The sequence below is a fragment of the Euphorbia lathyris genome, chromosome 2 (assembly GCF_963576675.1).
Source record: "Euphorbia lathyris chromosome 2, ddEupLath1.1, whole genome shotgun sequence".
Taxonomy (NCBI): domain Eukaryota; kingdom Viridiplantae; phylum Streptophyta; class Magnoliopsida; order Malpighiales; family Euphorbiaceae; genus Euphorbia; species Euphorbia lathyris.
Genome location: NC_088911.1, coordinates 76,312,341 through 76,334,396, shown reverse-complemented (window position 1 = coordinate 76,334,396; position 22,056 = coordinate 76,312,341).

Sequence of the window (22,056 nt, the reverse complement as noted above, 5' to 3'; positions counted from 1 at the left end):
CGCTTTGATATTTGGGCTTTATTACTCGTCCGAGAGTTTGTGACCGCAGTCGCTTCTTTTTACCAGGATCGTCTGCGTTTGACCGGAGTCGATGATGCCGTAGATCGAAGTCCGTAGCAGGGCATGTGCCTATTGATGATGCCGTAGACCGCAGTCCGTAGCGGGGCCTGTGCCCATTGATAATGCCGTAGACCGCAGTCCGTAGCGGGGCCTGTGCCCATTGATGATGCCGTAGACCGCAGCCCGTAGCGGGGCCTGTGCCCATTGATCGAATTTTAATTTACCTATCGGAGCCTGCCTAAACTCGCACGGATTTCTTGGAGCTATCCGAGTATGTCTGCATGCGGCTTGACTTGAGTCACGCCCATCACCTGGTGAATATGTTTATGGTATGACCTAGTGTAGTGATATGTATGCACATAATTATGAATGAATATTTTTCTCTCTTTTTCTCTTCTTTTTTTTTTTATACATTGCTTCCCTCCTATTTTCTTTACAGGGAGACCTCCATTCTATTGACCGAAGATTACAGGAGAACGTGGCGGTTGGGCAAGGGGAGTGACTACTGGATGCTGACACTCAGATCGGACATCGTAGTCGGGATAGGGAGGATGAGCGCTCCAAATGGGAGGAGCGAGGCCGAGCAACCGAGGAGAGGAGCCGTGTGGATATGGTAGCCCAGCGAGCTGCTGAGGGGAGTTTGCGGATTGCGGTGGAGAGCTGCCGAGTTGCCGAGGAGCGGGAACCTTACTTCGGAGGCTTTGATTCGTTTGAGGGCTTTTGGGACTTTGGGATTCCTTTTCATTGATAGTCCCGTCATTATTTCGGTTTACAACTTTATTAGTACTACCGTGATGTATGGCGGGTATATGTGAAAAATATATTTGGGTAGGCTTTTTATTTGGTGGTGGGGAAAAGAAATGTATAACTCATGACTTACAATACCATGCATTCAGTCGATCATAATAATTCCAATCATTCTCTTCAAATATATTCATGCCTTTATTTATTTACAAACAACAGAAATACTTAGCCGCTTATACATTATTTTTATAATTGCTCAAGATACAACTACTGTTACTAGGACCCGCCTTTTTTCGGTTTTCAAATCCCAGCGATTTTTCAACTCTCCTTTTATTATCTCGGAATTTTCAAATGAGCGCCCTTTCGGGTTTTCACCCATTGGGATATCCCTTATTGTTGCATAGGTCGCCCTTTGCGGGTTTTCGACCTATCGGGAATTTTTATTTCTTTCTCTTTTTTTTTTTTTTACGAAAAGTATTTCTTAAGCCTATCCAGATTGGTAGGTTTGGAGAACTCAATGCCATCCATCGTGGTTAATTTCACCGCCCATTTGCTTAGGATCTTCTTCACGAGAAACGGTCCTTCCCAGTTTGGCCTAAACTTGCCCCTAGGGTCGGTGCGCGTCATTCGGATTTGTTTCAGCACCATGTCTCCTTCTTTGATAGGACTGACCTTAACCCTTTCGTTGAAAGCCCGGGCCATCCTCCTTTGATATAGCTGTATGTGGTAAAGGGCCTCCATCCTCTTCTCGTCTACCAATGCCAGCTGTTCATAACGCTTCTTCACCCATTCTGCTTTAGGAATCTCTACTTCTACCGCGATTCTCAGTGATCGCTTCTCAACCTCAATAGGCAGAACCGCTTCTGCCCCATATACTAAGGAGAACGGCGTTGCCCCAGTTGACGCTCTAACCGTCGTGCGATAAGCCCATAAAGCGAGTGGAAGCTGCTCGTGCCAATTCTGATGCGATGCTACTGTCTTTACGAGAATCCTCTTAAGGTTCTTATTGGCCGCTTCTACTTCCCCATTAGCTTGTGGGCGATATGGAGACGATCTATGATGCTCAATACCGTACTCTTGGAAGAGACTTTTCACTTCCTCTTGAAACTAGATCCCATTATCTGTGATCATGTGGTGAGGCACCCCAAACCTGGTGATTAGATGCTTTTCAATAAACTTCCTCATCTGCTTCGATCCCAGCTTACTAAACGATTCTGCCTCTACCCACTTGGTGAAGTAATCAATGGCAACTGCGATGAACTTGTGTCCATTTGATGCATTAGGCCTCACCTCACCGATGATATCAATGCCCCAAGCTGCAAACGGCCAAATGGGTGCCAACACGTGCAGTTCCATAGCTGGCAGGTGATTATAATCGCCGTGGATTTTACAATCGTGGCATTTCTTCACACATTCATTGCAATCTCTTTCCATGGTGAGCCAATAGAAACCTTGCCTTATGATTTTCTTTGCTAGCACTGCTCCTCCCATGTGGGCTCCACAAATTCCCGAGTGTACTGACTCTATTGCCTCACGGGCTTCTCCCGCATCCAAGCACCTCAGTTGTAAACCATCGGTGTGCCTTTCGTAAAGCAAGTCGTTGTGGATGACGAACTGCTGAGCTAACATTCTAATCACAGCCTGATCCCTAAGTTCTGATTCTACCGGGTATGTTCGACTCTTCATGAAGTTTACGATATCGAAATACCAAGGTTTTTCATCTGCCCCCAACAGCATTACATGTTCGTAGCATGGTTTGTGAGACCTTCTCAACACCAAAGGCTTCGAGGCAAGGTTCCGAGGATTATCCCATATTGACACCAACGTGGCCAAAGCATTTGCCGCTTAGTTCTGCGCTCGAGGAATATGATAAAGCGGTGACTAACTGAACCTCTGTGCCAACCCCCCTAGCTGGTCTAGGTATGGGTGTAACCTTTCTTCCCTTACTTCCCAAATTCCCTGTGCTTGCTCGATAATCAGCTTTGAGTCGCCCCAGATTTCAACCTACGACGCTCCTAGCGCTGCTAGCGACTTTAACCCGTAGATGCACGCTTCCTACTCGGCCATATTATTAGTGAGAGGGAATGACAACTTCTTTGTCATTGAGATCCTTTCCCCTTCCGGTGAGATAAGTAACATTCCTACCCCGGCTCCATTCGAGTTAACCGCTCCGTCGAAGAACATTTTCCACGGTATCACTTCGATCGCGTTCAAGTGCTCATCGGGGAAATCATAGTTTACCTCTTCCTGTTCCGCATTTAGAGGCTGATTGGCCAAAAATTCCGCTACGGCTCTCCCCTTGATAACCTTCTTCGTTACATATTCGATATCAAATTCGGACAAAAGCCACAACCATCGGGCTAGCTTCCCTGTTAGAGACGGAGTTCGGTACAGATACTTCACGGGATCCATCCGAGAAATAATGATCACTTTGTAAGATTGAAAATAGTGCCGTAGTTTCTTTGTTAGCCATACTACTGCCACGCACGTCTTTTCGATCATGTTATACTTAAGCTCGTATTCCAGGAACTTCTTACTCAGATAATACACCGCGTGCTCCACACCGGTGTCCCCTTCTTGGGCCAACATTGCTCCAATGGATCGCTACAAAGAGGAGAAGTGGTTTTCCGAGTTTAGGCAGCCTCAAAACCGGTGGATTAGTCAAATAGGTCCGGACACTTTCCAACGCTTACTGGCACTTATCGTTCCAAACCGTGGGTTGATATTTCCGTAGCAGCTTAAAGATTGGTTCGCAGATTGTGGTGAGTCATGTTATGAATCGACTGATATACTGAACCTGCCCCAGGAATCCTCTCACTTCTTTCTCATTCTTCGGTGCCGGAATTTCCTGTATGGCTTTCACTTTATCGAGATCCACCTTAATCCCCTTGTTACTGATTACGTAGCCTAGGATTTTCCCCGATGAAACGCCCAAAGAAGCACTTCTTCGGGTTCAACCTTAGCTCGAATTCAGCGATTCGGGCCAAAAACTTCTCAAGTGCTACGAAGTGCCCTTCTCTTGTATCCGAATTGACCATCATGTCATCCACATAGACCTCCACCTCTTTGTGTATCATGTCGTGGAATAGTGCCGTAGCCATTTGCTGATAAGTTGCCCCGGAGTTTTTTTTAACCAAATGGCACTACTCTATAGCAATATGTCCCCTACTCAGTAGTGAACGAGGTCTTTGCTTTGTGCTTCTCGGCCATCTGAACATGCATGTAGCCCATGAAGCCATCCACATTCGTGTGCAAGACGCTTGATGCTGCACTGTCGATCAATACATCGATGTGAGGCAATGCGAATTCATCTTCAAGCCTTATTGAGATCTCTATAGTCGACGCACATTCGCACCTTACCGTCCTTCTTTGCGATTGGCACTACATTTTCCACCCAAGGGGGATAATCGATTACTTCGATAAACCCTGCTTCTAACTGTTTCTTCACTTCCTCTCTGATCTTATCCGCCCATTCCGGCCTCATGCATCGGAGCTTTTGCTTTACGGGTTTAGCATCGGGTTATTTTGGAATACGATGAGCTACGATGGATTTATCGGTTTCAGGCATGTCTTCGTACGTCCAAGCAAACACTATTTCGTATTTTTTTTTAATTATTCTCTCAAATTCTTTCCTCTCTTCAATAGTCTTGAGCAATATGTATAAGTTTAGGATTTTCATCCATGCCAAGATTGAAAGTTGACATTTCTATTGTATTGATTTCAAATGTAGGCATGTTATATGAATGAGAATGCATGGAATGATCAGAATCAACATCAAGCAAGTAAGCAAAATCAGAATTCATTTCATTGATAGTATTGGTGAGTACATCATCAGATTCAAACAAAGCGGTAATCTAGTTGTCATCAACAGGGTTCTCGAGTTTCTCATAAGTCTTGGGGGTACTGGGCTCATCCACCGCTCCCACAGTGGCCTCAAAAGTGATCACCTGCTCCTCGACATTAAGATCTAACATCATGATCTCCTCGATGAAACAGCTTACTTCTCCTTTGCCCCAGTCGGTAACATCATTGAAGATCTCAAAACCTGGCAGAATCTTTCCTTCGGTGCTAGTCCATGACTCGGGAGTCCCCGAATAAACCTTTCCGTGCCCCTCATTCACAAAATACTTCTTTAGGCCCACCTTTCCTTCACCATTTGTGTTGGACGGACCTCCCAGCTCATATCCTAAACCCCTCCGGGTTTTCTGACTCTTGAAATCCGGAAATTCTGGCAACCCTTGATGGTGTGCTTCCAAGCCCATACCGGGGATGAAACCCCCCTTCATCATTTTCACCACATCGAAGGTCATGCTAGACTCGTAGATCCCAGAAACTTGGAATCCGGAGAAAAGTTGAGGCTCAATTCCCAATGCCACCACCGAACTCAATTTCTCAGCTCTAATTGTCACTATCTCCTCCCCGAAGGGGAATTTGATCATTTGATGGAGCGTGGATGAACGCAATGCAAGAGGAGCTCGATCAATTCAGAAAAAACGATGTATGGGAGCTAGTGCCTCATCCAAAGAGTCAAAAGACCATTGGAACAAGATGGGTCTTCAGAAACAAGATTGATGAACAAGGAAATGTAGTCAGAAACAAAGCAAGGCTTGTAGCTCAGGGCTACAGTCAGCAAGAAGGTATTGACTATAGTGAGACCTTTGCCCCAGTGGCAAGGCTAGAGGCAATTAGAATTCTATGTGCATATGCATCTTACATGAACTTTAAATTATTCCAAATGGATGTCAAAAGTGCATTTCTTAATGGAGTTATAAACGAGGAGGTTTATGTAAATCAACCTCCAGGTTTTGAGGACCCTAAGTTCCCAAACCATGTTTACAAACTCAAAAAGGCTCTGTATGGCCTCAAGCAAGCACCACGTGCTTGGTATGAGAGGCTGACCAGTTTCCTGCTGACTAGAAATTACGTCAGGGGCAAAGCTGATACAACCTTATTCATTAAGAGAAAGGGTAAAGATACCCTGCTGGTGTTGAGGTTTAGTGTCCTATAGTCAATTGTTGCGGGATACAAACTTATTGTAAATGAATTGTTCTTTATATCATTTGTTTTAATGAGATATATGTTTTATAACTATATAAAGGCAATCCCTTTTAAGCACTAAATAAAGTCTAATAAAAGGAAATCCGTAAGTTTGTTTAAAGTGATTATAAAGTGTTCATACAAGCATGAAGTGAGACAAAACTTTATAATAAACTTAAAACCACACCAAGTCAAGTGATATGTTTAGGATTGATATATCACAGTTGAGACTTGTATGTAACAATGTCTTCTGTCCGACAGAAAGCTGATCTCACAAGCTTCATATATATAGATATCTGGACAGTTACATAGATCCGGTGAAACGTTGTTCATTAGGATTGGGGATCCGACTTGAGATAACAGGATGGGTAGATTCATCCTTGTCAACTGTTCATCTCATTGGTATTACTAGGTATAACTAATCCTCAGACTCAAAAGAATGTTAATTGGTCATCCTGAATTACTGAATGTGAGACTTTGATCCTGCGGTCCCACGATCCTTAACAGAGATGACTCTGGGGTGTGAACTGCAAAGGTTGGGTGTCACAGGAAGTAATTTCAGGGTAGTTATGCATTGGATTGAGCATTTATCACTCCCGATTAATGGGAGATACATCCAAGGATCGCTTGTGGAAGACTCGACTCTAAACCCTTGCAAGGTGATAGCTTAAGAGTAGAAATACAGATTTCACTTAACCTATCCTTTTGAGTTGACTCGGCCAAGAACAAGTAAAACGAACGTCTCGCTATATGTGACTTGACATTACCCATAGTCATAAGATTCAGTTCAAGGATGTAGTTGATAAAGGATCGTATTATACCGTAACTAATACGGAAGGGTTAACGACAGAATCAACCTGTCTTCTTAACGGACTCTGGGGGAATGATTACAGACTTGCCTATAACATACTCAGTACATCATTCTGTTATGCAAGGATTAAATATAATTCTTGAAGAAATTAATTTAATAGTTGCATACGGCCAGAAGTAGTAAGGACCTAATGGATCACACATAAGACTTGGAACCAAAAGAGAGATGGATATGATTAATAGATGGAAGCCCAATTGAGCCCAGTAAGGCCCAAATATATGGAGGGGGCTGAAATTTATATATAGAAATAAGGAATTAATTTTATTCCATCAATCCTAATTTGATTAGGATTATGAATTAAATTAATTAAGAGATAATTAAATTAGGAGTTTTAATTAGATTAATATACTCCTATTATTATCCAATTAGGTTATTTATTATTATCCTAAATATATTAGATATATAGTGAGATAATAATTAGGAATCCTATTCCGAATTGGATTCCTATTAAGTAACCTATTCCTATCTAACTAGGGTTTAGATACAAGCAACTATATATACCCCCTCCCTATAGGAATTTCGACTAAGCCTATCCCTCCCCCATATAGTGATTTTCGAAATTGCTAATTAGAGAGAGAAAAAGAATTCCCATCCCCTAGTTCGTGGACAAGAATTCATATGGCATTCCATCGATTGATTAATCTTATTCATCCCTCTTTCTCCTTGATCTTGTGTTGGTTAATTAGAGGCAATCTAATTTGGTTGCATCTCATAAGGGTTGATTTTATCTTAACCTCACCGTATTCTACTTTGCGGTTGGAACCTCGAAGAAGAATTGTGGGCGCTTCTTTAACAATGGTAGATTGTTCATCGAAAGGTATTCCTTCTTATCCCTCTTTATATGAAATAACGATTAACGGATCCTATGGTTAAAAGGAAATAGGCTAAAATTTTTATATTTCCGCTGCTATACCTTAGCCCTAATTTCCTTCAGTGGTATCAGAGCCATCGTTAAATCCGTTATTACATATATGAAAATATAGAAGTTTTCAATAGGATTGAATAAATATTTATGGTTAGAATTAATTGACAAATAGTTTTGATTAATTAATTCTAAAGATAAATAAAGTTTTGATTAATTGTTAATTAAAACTGATTATGCTTATGTTCCTAATTATTTTGGTTGATAATCATTATAACAAAATCTATTAGTTTTATAGTTAGGTTGATAAAATTAGTTTTATTAATTCTAAATGATAAAACGGAAATCTATTGTAGTTTTTCCTATTTCTGAAAATCGTTTTAAAATTGTTTTAGAACTGATATATATACATATATATATATATATAATAAAAAAAATTTATATATAACGACAGCAGCCGAGTCGCGCCTCGCAGCGCGATTGGCCGCTGTCGCGCGGCTGCTGCCTCGCGGCAGCTGCCGCGTGCAGCGCAGGGGCGCCGCTGCCGCAAGGCAGCGACGTCCCGCGTGCCCTAAGGGCTGCTGCCAATCGGCAGCAGTCCGCTCTCGGGCCCGGCCCGATATCCACTTGATTTTAAATGGTTTAAAATCGTTTTGTATTAAATGTATATATATGTTTCAGAAATTAATAGTTTTCTGTTTTGATTATCGAATAAAAATTCGTTTAAATGTTTGTTTTTACCAATATGTAAATCAAAGTGTTAAATGAATTAAAATCAAAATAATTGGGACGTGCATAATCAACGTTTTATATGGTTATATTAATCTAAGGATTAATATAAAGATACAAAACGATTAGAAGTAAAATTGGATGAAAGTTAATTTGACGAGTTAATGTGATTAACCTAAATATTACATAAGCCGGTTATGTGATCAACCAATTAAATTTATTTAATTGAGTCTATGCATGTTTGGAGTTATGGACATATTTGGACCCTCTTTTAGTCTTTTGGTATTTTTGAAATAGGGCCTGCGCGTCCTGCCTTTCTACTATCTATTGTAATTTCTCCTCTCATCTGATTCCCTTCAATTCAATTGAAGTTTTCTTATAGTAGTATAGAAATTAATATGTAATTTCAAGGCGCCATGGAGAAGACGGAGGACCTAAAGAGAAATATGTAATAGTTAGTATTTCCTTAGGTTTGGCCTTTTATTCCGTCTCTGGCTCGACGGAATAATTTAGATGATATGTCCATAATGCCAATATATGTGAATGTATGTATGTCTGATGTATGCTAAAGCAAATCAAGACTAAATTAGATTATGAGACTTAAATAAAATCCCTCGTTAAAAAGTTAAGTAAATAAGCAAGTTATTAAAATCGGTTGCCCCTCCCTAATATTATAATTCAGCCGGCAGTACTGGGGGCCTTTGGGTTGTTGAGCAAACTCAAGCTCGGGGTCTTATGGTAACACCTGAATTATCGAAAGTTATTCTTTCATGAATATGGGGTAATACTTAAATTAGATTATGATAATTGGATGAGCAAACTCATGTTGTCATAAACTAATGGGCAATATGGTTGGGATTAATATGAGTAACATATTAGTTACTAATGTGGTTAGTAACCCAATAACCTAGGAGTCACATTCAAGATGTGATTGATTACATGAATCTACCTAACAAATGGGACTAGCTTGTTGAGCAAACTCAAGGCGAAATCTCAGGAGTTAGGATCCTAGCTCACTAAAGGATTTGTGAAATTCTTCGAATTAATATGGAGGGTTATTAATTTGGCAAAATAGTGGGAGCAATCTGAAATAAATTAAAAGGCCTATAATTTTAGATTGTTATACTTTAAAGCAAATGAATGACATACGTTTACTCTTTCTCACTCTCAGGTTTTGTTTAAACACACACTCTTAAAATCATGACTAACACCGATTTGCGTTACATCCTTACCGATAACAAATTGAATGGTTCAAACTTCACCGACTGGTTTCGTAACCTCAAAATTGTTTTGAAGTTCGAAAGGAAAGGGTATGTACTTGATACACCGATACCCCCTTACCCAATGGATGATGCTCCCTACTAAGAGGTTTATGCTTACATGAAGCATAAAGCTGATGATGATCAAGTAGGGGACATCATACTTGCATCATTGACACCGGAAGTTAAAAGGCAACTGCATTCAGATATGGATGCCTCTTCCATGGTCAAGCACCTTAAAGAGCTATTTGTGATAGAAACTCGGTGCGAGCGCTTCGAAATAACCAAAGAGTTATATAAAAGCAAGATGCAGGAGGGCACATCTGTGATGGTACATTGTGCCAAGATGATCAGCCTCATAACCAAGTTTTCTAGTATTGGAGATGCGATGGACCATGAACTAAGTGAAAACTTACTTCTACAGTCCCTCCCTGAGAGCTACTCACAGTTCATCATGAACTATCAGATGAGTGGCTTGCAAACCTCTCTTGTAGAGCTTGCACATATGCTCGAGTCATTCGAGCCCATTATAAAAGAAAACGAGGAAATGTTGGCCCTTGCTATTGAAGGATCGAGAAAAAGGAAAGGGGTCGCTCCCGATCCAAACCATCCTGATAAATGCAATGGGGCTGTGCTCACCGAAACGAAGGGAAAGGAACCAAAGAAGCCCAAAAGAAAGTGTCACTATTGTGGTGATTTCGGGCATTGGAGGAGGAACTGTCTGGAGTACCTAACCTTCCACAAGAAGGCAAATAACGGTGCTTCAGCATCTGGTATATTCTATATTGAAATAAATACGGTTTCATTGTCTGAATCTTGGGTACTTGATACCGGATGTGGATCTCATATTTGTACAAATATGCAGGAGCTAAAACAGACTAAGGAACTAAAGAAAGGAAGCATAAACTTGCGAGTGGGAAATGGAGCAAGAGTTGTCGCCCTCGCAATTGGAGATTATGTTTTACTTTTGCCCTCTGGGCTTGTAATAGAATTAAGGAATTGTTTATACATTCCTGAGATGTCTCGTAACATTATTTCTATTAGCCGTCTCGTTGACGACGGTTTTTATATTTCAATAAAGAACAATAGTTGCAATTTTTATAAAGATTCGATCTTTTATTTTTCAGGAATATCACAAAATGGGATTTATGTGTTAGATGATAAAACTCCTGTTTTTGCAATTGATACCAAAAGACATAAGCTAGATAATTCAACTTACTTGTGGCATTGTCGTTTAGGCCATATAAACAAGAGACGCAGGCTAAAGCTACATTCAGATGGGCTTATAGATCCAATCGATTCTGAATCATTGGAAACATGCGAATCATGTTTAAAAGGTAAAATGACAAAGACACCCTTTAGCAATAAAGGTGAGCGTGTATCAGACACTCTAGGACTCATTCATTCAGATGTATGTGGTCCTATGTCAGTCCAAGCAAGAGGAGGATTCAGATACTTCATTAGCTTCATAGATGATCATACTCGCTATGGTTATATCTACTTGATGAGGCACAAATTAGAAGCCTTTGACAAGTTCAAATGCTTCAAGAATGAAGTGGAAAATCAATTAGGAAAGAAAATAAAAACACTTCGATCTGATCGAGGTGGCGAATATCTTTCTGATGATTTTCTGAATTATCTAACTGAATGTGGGATATGCTCACAATGGACACCTCCCTATACACCACAATACAATGGTGTATCCGAGAGGAGAAACCGTACCCTATTAGATATGGTACGATCCATGATGAGCATGGCCTTACTTCCAAAGACGTTCTGGGGCTATGCCTTAGAAACTGCCCTCTTCACCCTGAACCGAGTACCAACTAAATCCGCTGTTTCCACACCATATGAATTGTTCGTTGGTAAGAAACCCGTGTTCTCATTCATGAGAGTATGGGGTTGTTCAGCATATGTCAAACGCGTTGCGTCCGACAAATTAGATTCTAAATCTGATAAATGTTTCTTCATTGGATATCCCAGGGAAACCATAGGGTATTACTTCTATCATCCAGATGATCAGAAAGTAATAGTATCCAAACACGCAACCTTCTTAGAGAAAGAGTTTCTCGAAGAAACACAAAAGGGAAGCGTGATTGAACTCGACGAAGTTCAAGAGGAAGAAACAACGACTGAAACAACAGAAGCGGTTGAGGTACCCGAAGAAGTCCCATTAGATGAGACTCCAGTGGCACCTATTCATAGATCACGAAGAGTTCGTGAACTCCCAGTTAGATATGGTTTTCTAGTGGGAGATGATGACGAGGTTCCCGTGTTAGACGACGAACCCGAAAACTATGAAGAGGCTCTTACTAGTCCAGATTCTAAAGCATGGCTTGAGGCCATGGATTCTGAAATGGATTCCATATATACTAACCAAGTTTGGACTTTGGTTGATCCACCCGAAGGGATAAAACCCATTGGGTGCAGGTGGATCTTCAAAAAGAAGACTGACATGGATGGAAAGGTTAGCACCTACAAGGCTAGGTTAGTAGCGAAGGGATATCGTCAGAAACAAGGTGTTGATTATGACGAAACCTTCTCTCCTGTTGCTATGTCCAAATCAATCAGAATCATGCTTGCAATTGCCGCTCATTTTGATTATGAGATTTGGCAAATGGATGTGAAAACAGCTTTCCTAAATGGAAATCTGCTTGAGGATTTATACATGATGCAGCCTGAAGGTTTCATATCAAAGGATGCAAATAAAGTTTGCAAACTTCAGAGATCCATTTATGGACTCAAGCAAGCATCTAGAAGCTGGAACAAGCGTTTTGACGAAACCATAAAACAATTTGGTTTCGAACAAAATTGCGAAGAAGCTTGCATTTACAAGAAAGCAAGTGGGAGCTCTATATCATTTCTCATACTATATGTGGACGATATACTGTTAATGGGAAATGACATTGCTCTATTACAATCGGTGAAAATATGGTTATCCGGTAACTTCTCAATGAAAGACCTTGGTGAAGCAGCCTATATACTTGGTATAAAGATCTACAGAGATAGATCGCGTAGACTGCTTGGTCTTTCACAGGCTACATACATTGAAAAGGTGCTAAATCGGTTTAGCATGCTTGAATCGAAACGAGGTAACTTACCCATGGTACATAGAGTAAAGTTAAACAATCATCAATGTCCTAAAACTGATGATGACAAACGACGCATGGCTGTAGTCCCGTACGCCAGCGCGATCGGTTCGATTATGTATGCTATGCTATGCACTAGACCTGACGTAGCGTTCGCGTTATCTGTAACGAGTCGTTACCAAGGGAATCTGGGAGACGAGCATTGGATTGCCGTCAAGAACATTCTTAAGTACTTGAGAAGGACTAAAGATATGTTCCTAGTGTACGGAGAAGGAGATCTGAAAATACAAGGATTTTCAGACGCTAGTCATCTCACAGATGAGAATGATTTTAAATCCCAAACAGGATACCTGTTTATCCTAAATGGGGGCGCGGTCAGTTGGAAAAGTTCCAAGCAGGGAAGCGTAGCTTTCTCTACGACCGAGTCAGAGTACATCGCTGCTGCGGAAGCAGCAAAGGATGCAGTTTGGATTAGAAAGTTCATTACAGAACTAGGATTGGTGCCTGACATTGTCAATCCCATTACTCTGTACTGTGATAACAATGGAGCCATTGCGCAAGCAAAGGAACCACGGTCTCATAATGCATCCAAGCACTACCTAAAGTGATACCACATCATTAGAGAGATTCTGGCTAGAGGAGATGTGAGAATAGAAAGAGTACCTACAGAGGACAACGTTGCAGATCCGTTGACAAAGCCTTTAACCCAGAAAGTACATGATCGTCATTTAACTTCTACTGGGATAAGTTTTAGAAACAATTGGCTTTAGTCCAAGTGGGAGTATGTTGGGGTTTAGTGTCCTATAGTCAATTGTTGCGGGATACAAACTTATTGTAAATGAATTGTTCTTTATATCATTTGTTTTAATGAGATATATGTTTTATAACTATATAAAGGCAATCCCTTTTAAGCACTAAATAAAGTCTAATAAAAGGAAATCCGTAAGTTTGTTTAAAGTGATTATAAAGTGTTCATACAAGCATGAAGTGAGACAAAACTTTATAATAAACTAATAAACTTAAAACCACCCCAAGTCAAGTGATATGTTTAGGATTGATATATCACAGTTGAGACTTGTATGTAACAATGTCTTCTGTCCGACAGAAAGCTGATCTCACAAGCTTCATATATATAGATATCTGGACAGTTACATAGATCCGGTGAAACGTTGTTCATTAGGATTGGGGATCCGACTTGAGATAACAAGATGGGTAGATTCATCCTTGTCAACTGTTCATCTCATTGGTATTACTAGGTATAACTAATCCTCGGACTCAAAAGAATGTTAATTGGTCATCCTGAATTACTGAATTTGAGACTTTGATCCTGCGGTCCCACGATCCTTAACAGAGATGACTCTGGGGTGTGAACTGCAAAGGTTGGGTGTCACAGGAAGTAATTTCAGGGTAGTTATACATTGGATTGAGCATTTATCACTCCCGATTAATGGGAGATACATCCAAGGATCGCTTGTGGAAGACTCGACTCTAAACCCTTGCAAGGTGATAGCTTAAGAGTAGAAATACAGATTTCACTTAACCTATCCTTTTGAGTTGACTCGGCCAAGAACAAGTAAAACGAACGTCTCGCTATATGTGACTTGACATTACCCATAGTCATAAGATTCAGTTCAAGGATGTAGTTGATAAAGGATCGTATTATACCGTAACTAATACGGAAGGGTTAACGACAGAATCAACCTGTCTTCTTAACGGACTCTGGGGGAATGATTACAGACTTGCCTATAACATACTCAGTACATCATTCCGTTATGCAAGGATTAAATATAATTCTTGAAGAAATTAATTTAATAGTTGCATACGGCCAGAAGTAGTAAGGACCTAATGGATCACACATAAGACTTGGAACCAAAAGAGAGATGGATATGATTAATAGATGGAAGCCCAATTGAGCCCAGTAAGGCCCAAATATATGGAGGGGGCCGAAATTTATATATAGAAATAAGGAATTAATTTTATTCCATTAATCCTAATTTGATTAGGATTATGAATTAAATTAATTAAGAGATAATTAAATTAGGAGTTTTAATTAGATTAATATACTCCTATTATTATCCAATTAGGTTATTTATTATTATCCTGAATATATTAGATATATAGTGAGATAATAATTAGGAATCCTATTCCGAATTGGATTCCTATTAAGTAACCTATTCCTATCTAACTAGGGTTTAGATACAAGCAACTATATATACCCCCTCCCTATAGGAATTTCGACTAAGCCTATCCCTCCCCCATATAGTGATTTTCGAAATTGCTAATTAGAGAGAGAAAAAGAATTCCTATCCCCTAGTTCGTGGACAAGAATTCATACGGCATTCCATCGATTGATTAATCTTATTCATCCCTCTTTCTCCTTGATCTTGTGTTGGTTAATTAGAGGCAATCTAATTTGGTTGCATCTCATAAGGGTTGATTTTATCTTAACCTCACCGTATTCTACTTTGCGGTTGGAACCTCGGAGAAGAATTGTGGGCGCTTCTTTAACAATGGTAGATTGTTCATCGAAAGGTATTCCTTCTTATCCCTCTTTATATGAAATAACGATTAACGGATCCTATGGTTAAAAGAAAATAGGCTAAAAATTTTATATTTCCGCTGCTATACCTTAGCCCTAATTTCCTTCAGCTGGCCCAAATTTATGTTGATGATATAATATTTGGTGCAACTAACGAATCAATGTGCAAGGAGTTTAGCAAACAAATGCAGACTGAGTTTGAAATGTCCATGATGGGAGCACTCAACTTCTTCCTCGGTCTTCAAATTAAACAAGGAAAGAATGGCATCTTCATCAGTCAAGCCAAATATGCCAAGGAGATATTAAAGAAATATGACTTGGAAAATTGCAAACCAATATCCACTCCTATGGGCACTGACACTGTCCTCTGCGCTGACGAGAATGGTAAGTCAGTAGACAGCAAATTATATCGAGGTATGATAGGCTCTCTACTTTACTTAACAGCCAGTAGACCGGACATTCAGTTTTCAGTATGCTACTGTGCTAGATATCAATCTAACCCTAAGGAATCTCATTACATTACTGTAAAAAGAATCCTCAGATATTTGCAAAGCTCAGTGAACGCAGGTTTATGGTATCCAAATACTCATGATTTTACACTCATCGGATACACTGACGCTGACTATGGACGGGATAAGCTGGAACGTAAAAGCACCTCTGGAGGATGTCACTTCTTAGGAAGCTGTCTTGTATCCTGGTTCAGCAAAAAGCAGGCATCAGTAGCCATGTCTACCACTGAAGCTGAGTACATTGCTGCTGGTCATTGTGTTGCTCAAGTCCTATGGATTAAGCAACAGCTTGAAGACTATGGTGTTCAAACGAAGACAATTGAAGTCAAATGTGATAAAAAAGTGCAATTGATCTCTCAAAGAACCCAATTCAACACAGCAGAATGAAGCATGTCAGCATCAGACATCACTTCATTAGAGACCATGTACTCAAGGGTGAGATCAAGCTGACCTTTGTCCCAACGGACGAACAGCTTGCGGATATCTTCACGAAGCCACTGGCCCATGAGCAGTTCAGCATACTGAGAGAAGCTATTGGTATGTTCAATCCTCTTCAGTAAATTCCTGAACTAAATGAATATGCATGCTGAGTGAATTACTATGCTGAATGATTGTCTTTTGCTGTGTACTCATTGAAATTTATTAAACAGCAAATACTGAGTAAACTTGCATACTGAGTAAGTTAGTTTTAAACTTAGAAATCATCCGTAAGTGCAATACTGACCACTCAGAATATCAAACGCTTGACATTCTAAACGCTGAGTGTTAGATCCGTTAGCATAAATGCAATAGCACGCGTATAGCCCTAGGATGACGTATTCGTCGTATGTGTCATAAATTCCAGGATCTTTGTCGGTACACAATCCCAAGGCAAAACTGACACATAGATTCGATTAAATCCACACCGCTCATTCCATCTATAAATAATGGGTAATTCCCCATCTTTTATTCTTTACGCTTAATCAAATTCTAAGGCAAAGAAACTCCTTCTCTCTCAAAATCCTTCTAAACCTTCCTATCCTCAAAAATGACTAAGATTTCCTACAACGTCTCCGGTGTCGGCCACCAAAAGACTAGCTCCGATGAACCTACTGGAAATCCTCCTACGCCGAGCAAAGGAAAAGCTGGCCAATCCTCTGGTCAGGGAAAACCCGTAAAGGTCAGGACCTACTCCAAGGTCTTTGAGAATGTCCGCGAATGGAAAGTTGAGCCCTCAAGATGGGTCTCTGAAAACTTCATGCAAAATGAACAACCGTTCTGCGAGTGGATTTCACAGAATGGATGGACTGGGCTATTTTCGGTTAGGGATGAAACCTATCCTGACCTGGTGAGGGAGTTTTACCACAACCTCAAAGTTGCAAATGACAACACTGACTACCTGTGCACAGTGGTGAAAGACAAAACCATTTTCATCAACCCTCTCTACATAGGAAATCTGCTCAATTTAAAAACTGAGGGAGCAAGGCTGAGAAGATCTGGAGATCAGGATGGAACTGGGTATGTACACAACTTCTGCAAACCTGAGGGCCACTCAGGAGAAGTCTCAGCTTCATCAATGGGTCAGCACCAGAAAATGGCTCATTACCTGCTGACCTACTTCATCTACCCAAAGATCAACTGCACCACATCAGCAACAAATTTCGAGCAGTGCTTTATATGGCATATGCTGACGTACACTCCCATCAACATGCCGATCTTTCTCGTTGGTGGTTTCCTTCGAAGCACTGGCACGATGCGGCTTGGATCACTCATCACCAGAATCCTCATTGACCATAAGGTTGATCTCGAAGGTGAGGAGAAGACTCGAGGAACTGAGATCACAGCTGCCTCGCTGAGAGCATTAAAGTTTGGACAGCCCTTGAAGAAAGGTAAAGCTGCTGCTGCTGCTGCTGGCCAAGCTGAGGGAACTGCTGTGCCAAGTAAAGGAAGAAGGACTAAGGCCCCAGCTTCCCGCAAAAGGAAAACTGCTGAGACTCCTTCACAAAACATTGAGTCTCCAGTAAAGAGGCAGAAGTCAGCTGGTAAGTCAGCTGAGAAAAGAAGCAGGCAAGGTGAGCCTGGAACTGAGGAAGCTGTGGAGCAACCTCAGAAGAAGCAGAAGTCTTTAACACTGACTCCCCTCAACGCTATACCAACTGATTTCGTTGTACCGGGTGACTCTCACTTCACTCAGTGTCAAGGTACTTTAGCTGAGTCTGAAGGACATGAGGTACAACTAGATGATCACTTCATCTCTCAAGTTGAGGAAGAACTTGACGGTGACAGTACCGAAGAAGAAGAAGAAGAAGCCAGCGGTCAGGATAACGCTGAGGACTCTGAGGAAACAACCAGTGAGAATGAGGTTGAGCATGCCGACACTGAGTTGGCTGCTGGAGTTGAGCAAGTACTCGACCAACACACTGTTGATCCAGCTGAAGAGCAAGCTGACCAGCCTCATATTGAGCAACAAGAATCTTCCCCTTCTCACTCAGGAGAACCTGATCATACTGTCACTCCACCTCGTAGAAGGAGAAAGTTGGTCAAGGCCAGTGAGAAGCTAGTCAGTGAACCTCCTGTGCAACCACCAACTCTTCCTGACTTTGTCCTCTCAAAGACAACTAAGGACCCTTCTACCGTCAAACTTAAGTTTTTCAAACGCCAATCAACTTCCACTACCTCGGCGCCGTTAGAAAAACAAGCCTCTGTTTCTTCTCAACAGGAACATGCTGACCCCAATGCTTCTGCAACATCAACCAGTCAGGTTGAGCCGTCTACTGTTCATGCTATTTCCTCAAGCATGGTGCTGACTCCACACACCTCTGCCGTCAGCACAGACAGTATTCGTATTACCACTTCTCCAACTCAACTCTCTGCCGATCAATCAACTATCCCATAAACACAAGTGCAGATTGATTCATCACTTCCAGTCACTAACCTGGTAACCCCTTTCACTCTTCTTCCTTCCGGTCACACTGATGTCCCTGAAGGATCACAAAGCTATCTGAATGCCACTGAGTCCGGCAAAAAGATCATTGACTCGGTGCAAGCATTAATCAGAGACCTTCAACACTCCATTCCTCCTGTTGCTGGCTCTTCAATTCTTGAGACCACCCAGCTTTCCCAAGTCACTTTGCTTCTCAACGAAGTTAAGGGACTCAAGGATCTGCTGAACGTCATCATATCCTTCCAAGCACAGCAAGCTAAGCAGGATTCAATTGCCAAGCTGGCTGAGATCCAGCTGACAACCGTGCAACACTTGAACTCTCTCCACCAACAAGTCCAGAACTTGTCAGCTGCGCATCCTGACTATGCCACTTCATCTGAAATCAAGATGCTCTTTGCTCAGCTTCATACTGAGCAACTTAAGACCAACGAGCAAATGGTTTCGTACAGTCAGTGCTCGATAGAGCAAATTGGTGAGGCTATACGGTTGCTTAATCTGAATAAGCAAGAGATGGATACTGATGCAATGAAGCAGAATGAGATGCTGACTCTCACACAACAAACTTTCAACCACATTCGTCATAACAACATTCAACGTCAGTATTACGACACAGCTCTTTTAAAGACTTTTCACCAAATCTTTGCTGGCCTCACTGAAGCTCTTATCTGGCAAGGCAAAGCTCAAGCGTTTAGCGTCAATATGCTCAGTGCTGCTGATCTCAAAGTACCCGAAGAGGTATCAGCTGATGGAGTTGCCATCTTTGATGGCGTAAATGAAAGCGCTGAGAAACTTAAAGAGCTGTCCCAAGAACTGACTCGAGCTGTCTTAATTGATGCTTTCAGACTCCCTGAAGTTGACAAAACGGGGGAGAAAGAACATGCAGCTAGAGCTCAGCATGAGCGAAGTCAGTCATCGCAACACAGGAAAAAGAAATAGATAGGCTAGCTCAGTATAGGTTAAGTCAGTTGTAATCTAGTTGCCTTATCTATATATATTTTGCTGTGTAATCACTGACTTCTATCTATATATCATATCTGCATCTTTTATTCAATTCCTGAGTTATGATATATGTTACTAAGTACTGAGTCATTACGTATCTTCAATTAAATCAGCTTTTATACTTATAAATTTTATTGACTAAATCAAATGCTGATAACATGTTTGACATTGTCCTATGTGCTTATAAAACATTGTCTGTTAAGAATCCATTGAACAACAAATTACTCAGCGCACTCTATATGATCAAACCTTCCGCTTAATACTGAGTAAATAGAATATGTTGAAATAGCTGACCTATATCTGAAAACTGACCTTAGACTTACTCATTTAAACCTTTAAATGTTTTGAGTAAAACTAAGTCAGTAGCTCAACCCTTACGGGGGAGTTTGCTAAACTATGCTAGGTCAACTATCATGGGGGAGCTCATACTGAGTTCCTCGCTGAATAGTTTTGCCAACATCAAAATGGGGGAGTTTGTTGAAACACCTTTCCACATAATTTTGATTTGAAAAAATTGTTTAAGTATAATTTAAAATACATATTCTAAACATACTAAGTTTAAATGCTTTGATTTATTCTACTAATGTGTTTGTTCAATGTTGAGTTAAAACTGTTATAAGACATAAGAATTAAAAGGCCCAAGCCCAATACGGAAGCCAAGGCCCAAGTCAAACAACTCAGTACAACTCGTCCCGCGTTTGTCAAAGCGTTGTCGTTCTGGACAAAACGCAACTCAGCATGAGAAGGATCTAGAAGACCTTCGGGAACAACTTCAAGATGAAGCTACTGAGTAGATTCGACAAACGTACAAGACAGCAGCTGGCGAAGGAAAACTTCCAGACAAAGTATTTCCCCTTTGGGCAAAGTTCAGACGACACAGTATGTTGTCCAGTTGACTTTACCATAAAAGGAGAGACAGTCTGCTGAGCTGACCGAGGACAGAAGATACACAATTCTGATTGGCCGAGAGCTCTGAGCAAGTCAGGATGACAACGACATGTAGCCGTTTCCCTCCAACGGTTATTTCAAAATTCGAAATGACCGATGCCCAGACATCCCTATAAATAGTGCCATCAGAAGCTTCACTCAACACAGAACTTGATCAAGCCATTACGCTGACCAAATTTCTACAAGTTCTGCAAGAAAAGAAGCAAAGCAAATCTTACACTACAATTCTTATATCTGTGTAAAAGTCTAGAGTGATTGTTTCAATCGTCTAAAGTGTCTTAGCAAATCTTTGTATAGGACAAAACACTTATCATTTCTAGAGATAGAAAGGAGAGGCTGAGTAGTCGGTTTTAGTACTCAGTGAGAGATTAGGATTGAGTAGAGGTATAGAGGAAGGTACTCTTGTCATACTCAGTTGCTAAGATTGTAAAAGGTTTGAGGCTCTACCTTTAAAGAGCTCAGTAGAGGATTTGAAATCTCGGAACGTGTTCCGGGGACAGGACGTAGGCTTAGAAGAAGCCGAACCTGGATAAATCTGCTGAGTGAAGTATTTCTTACCTTTAACTCCTTATATATATTGCTTGCTTAAAATAACCAAAAATTGACCAAGTAAAGAGGTCAAGTTGAGTTGTGCGCGTTGAACGTCTGAGCTCAGGAATAGACTCTAAGTGCTATCTCCTGACTCAAGCTAAGAAACTGACCTAGTCACCAGTTGACTAAGCCAGTATCTTACTATTTACTCAGCGCCGCTGTTAAAACCTTTTTCCTTAGAAAAGGAAGTCTGCCCTAATTGCGAAAAAGTTTAAATAGTTCCTAACCCCCCCTTGGAACTATACTTGCAACCTTACAAGGGACCAACATCTAGCACCTTAGAGTTTTGTTCTTCCAGCTTCTTGTTTATTAACCACGTCGGATATGGCATAGGTGGAACATAAGGTGGAGGTGTCTTGTACATGTTTCCTCGTTCCTCCTGATCTTGATCACTGGATAACTTTACCCCGACGGGTTCTTCTTGACTAGGAACAGTTTGTTCCCGCTCACCTTCAGCATTTTTGGATGTTCCTGCACACTCAGCATTTTCATCAGTAGATACAGTTGGTTGAGTTTGCTTACCAGATCTCAGAGTGATGGCCATGACATCGCCCTTGGGGTTTGGCTCCGTGTTGCTTGGCATTATTCCATTTCCTTTTGACGTAGATGTTGCTAATTGGTGGACTTGTGTTTCCAGATTTTTAATTGACGCTTGTGTCTGCTTCATGAACTACATCATCATTGTCTTCATGTCTGGCTCTACATCTTCTTTTGGTGGAACAGGTTGTTTATAATGCTACGGAGGTTGCCTCTGGTAATGTCCTCCTTGCTGTTGTTGATATCTTGGTTGTTCCGGATACCTCGGTTGTTCCTGCTGGTTGGGTTGGCCTGTCCATCTGAAGTTCGGATGATTTCTTGTGGCTGGGTTATATGTGTTAGAGTATGGATTCGGTGGA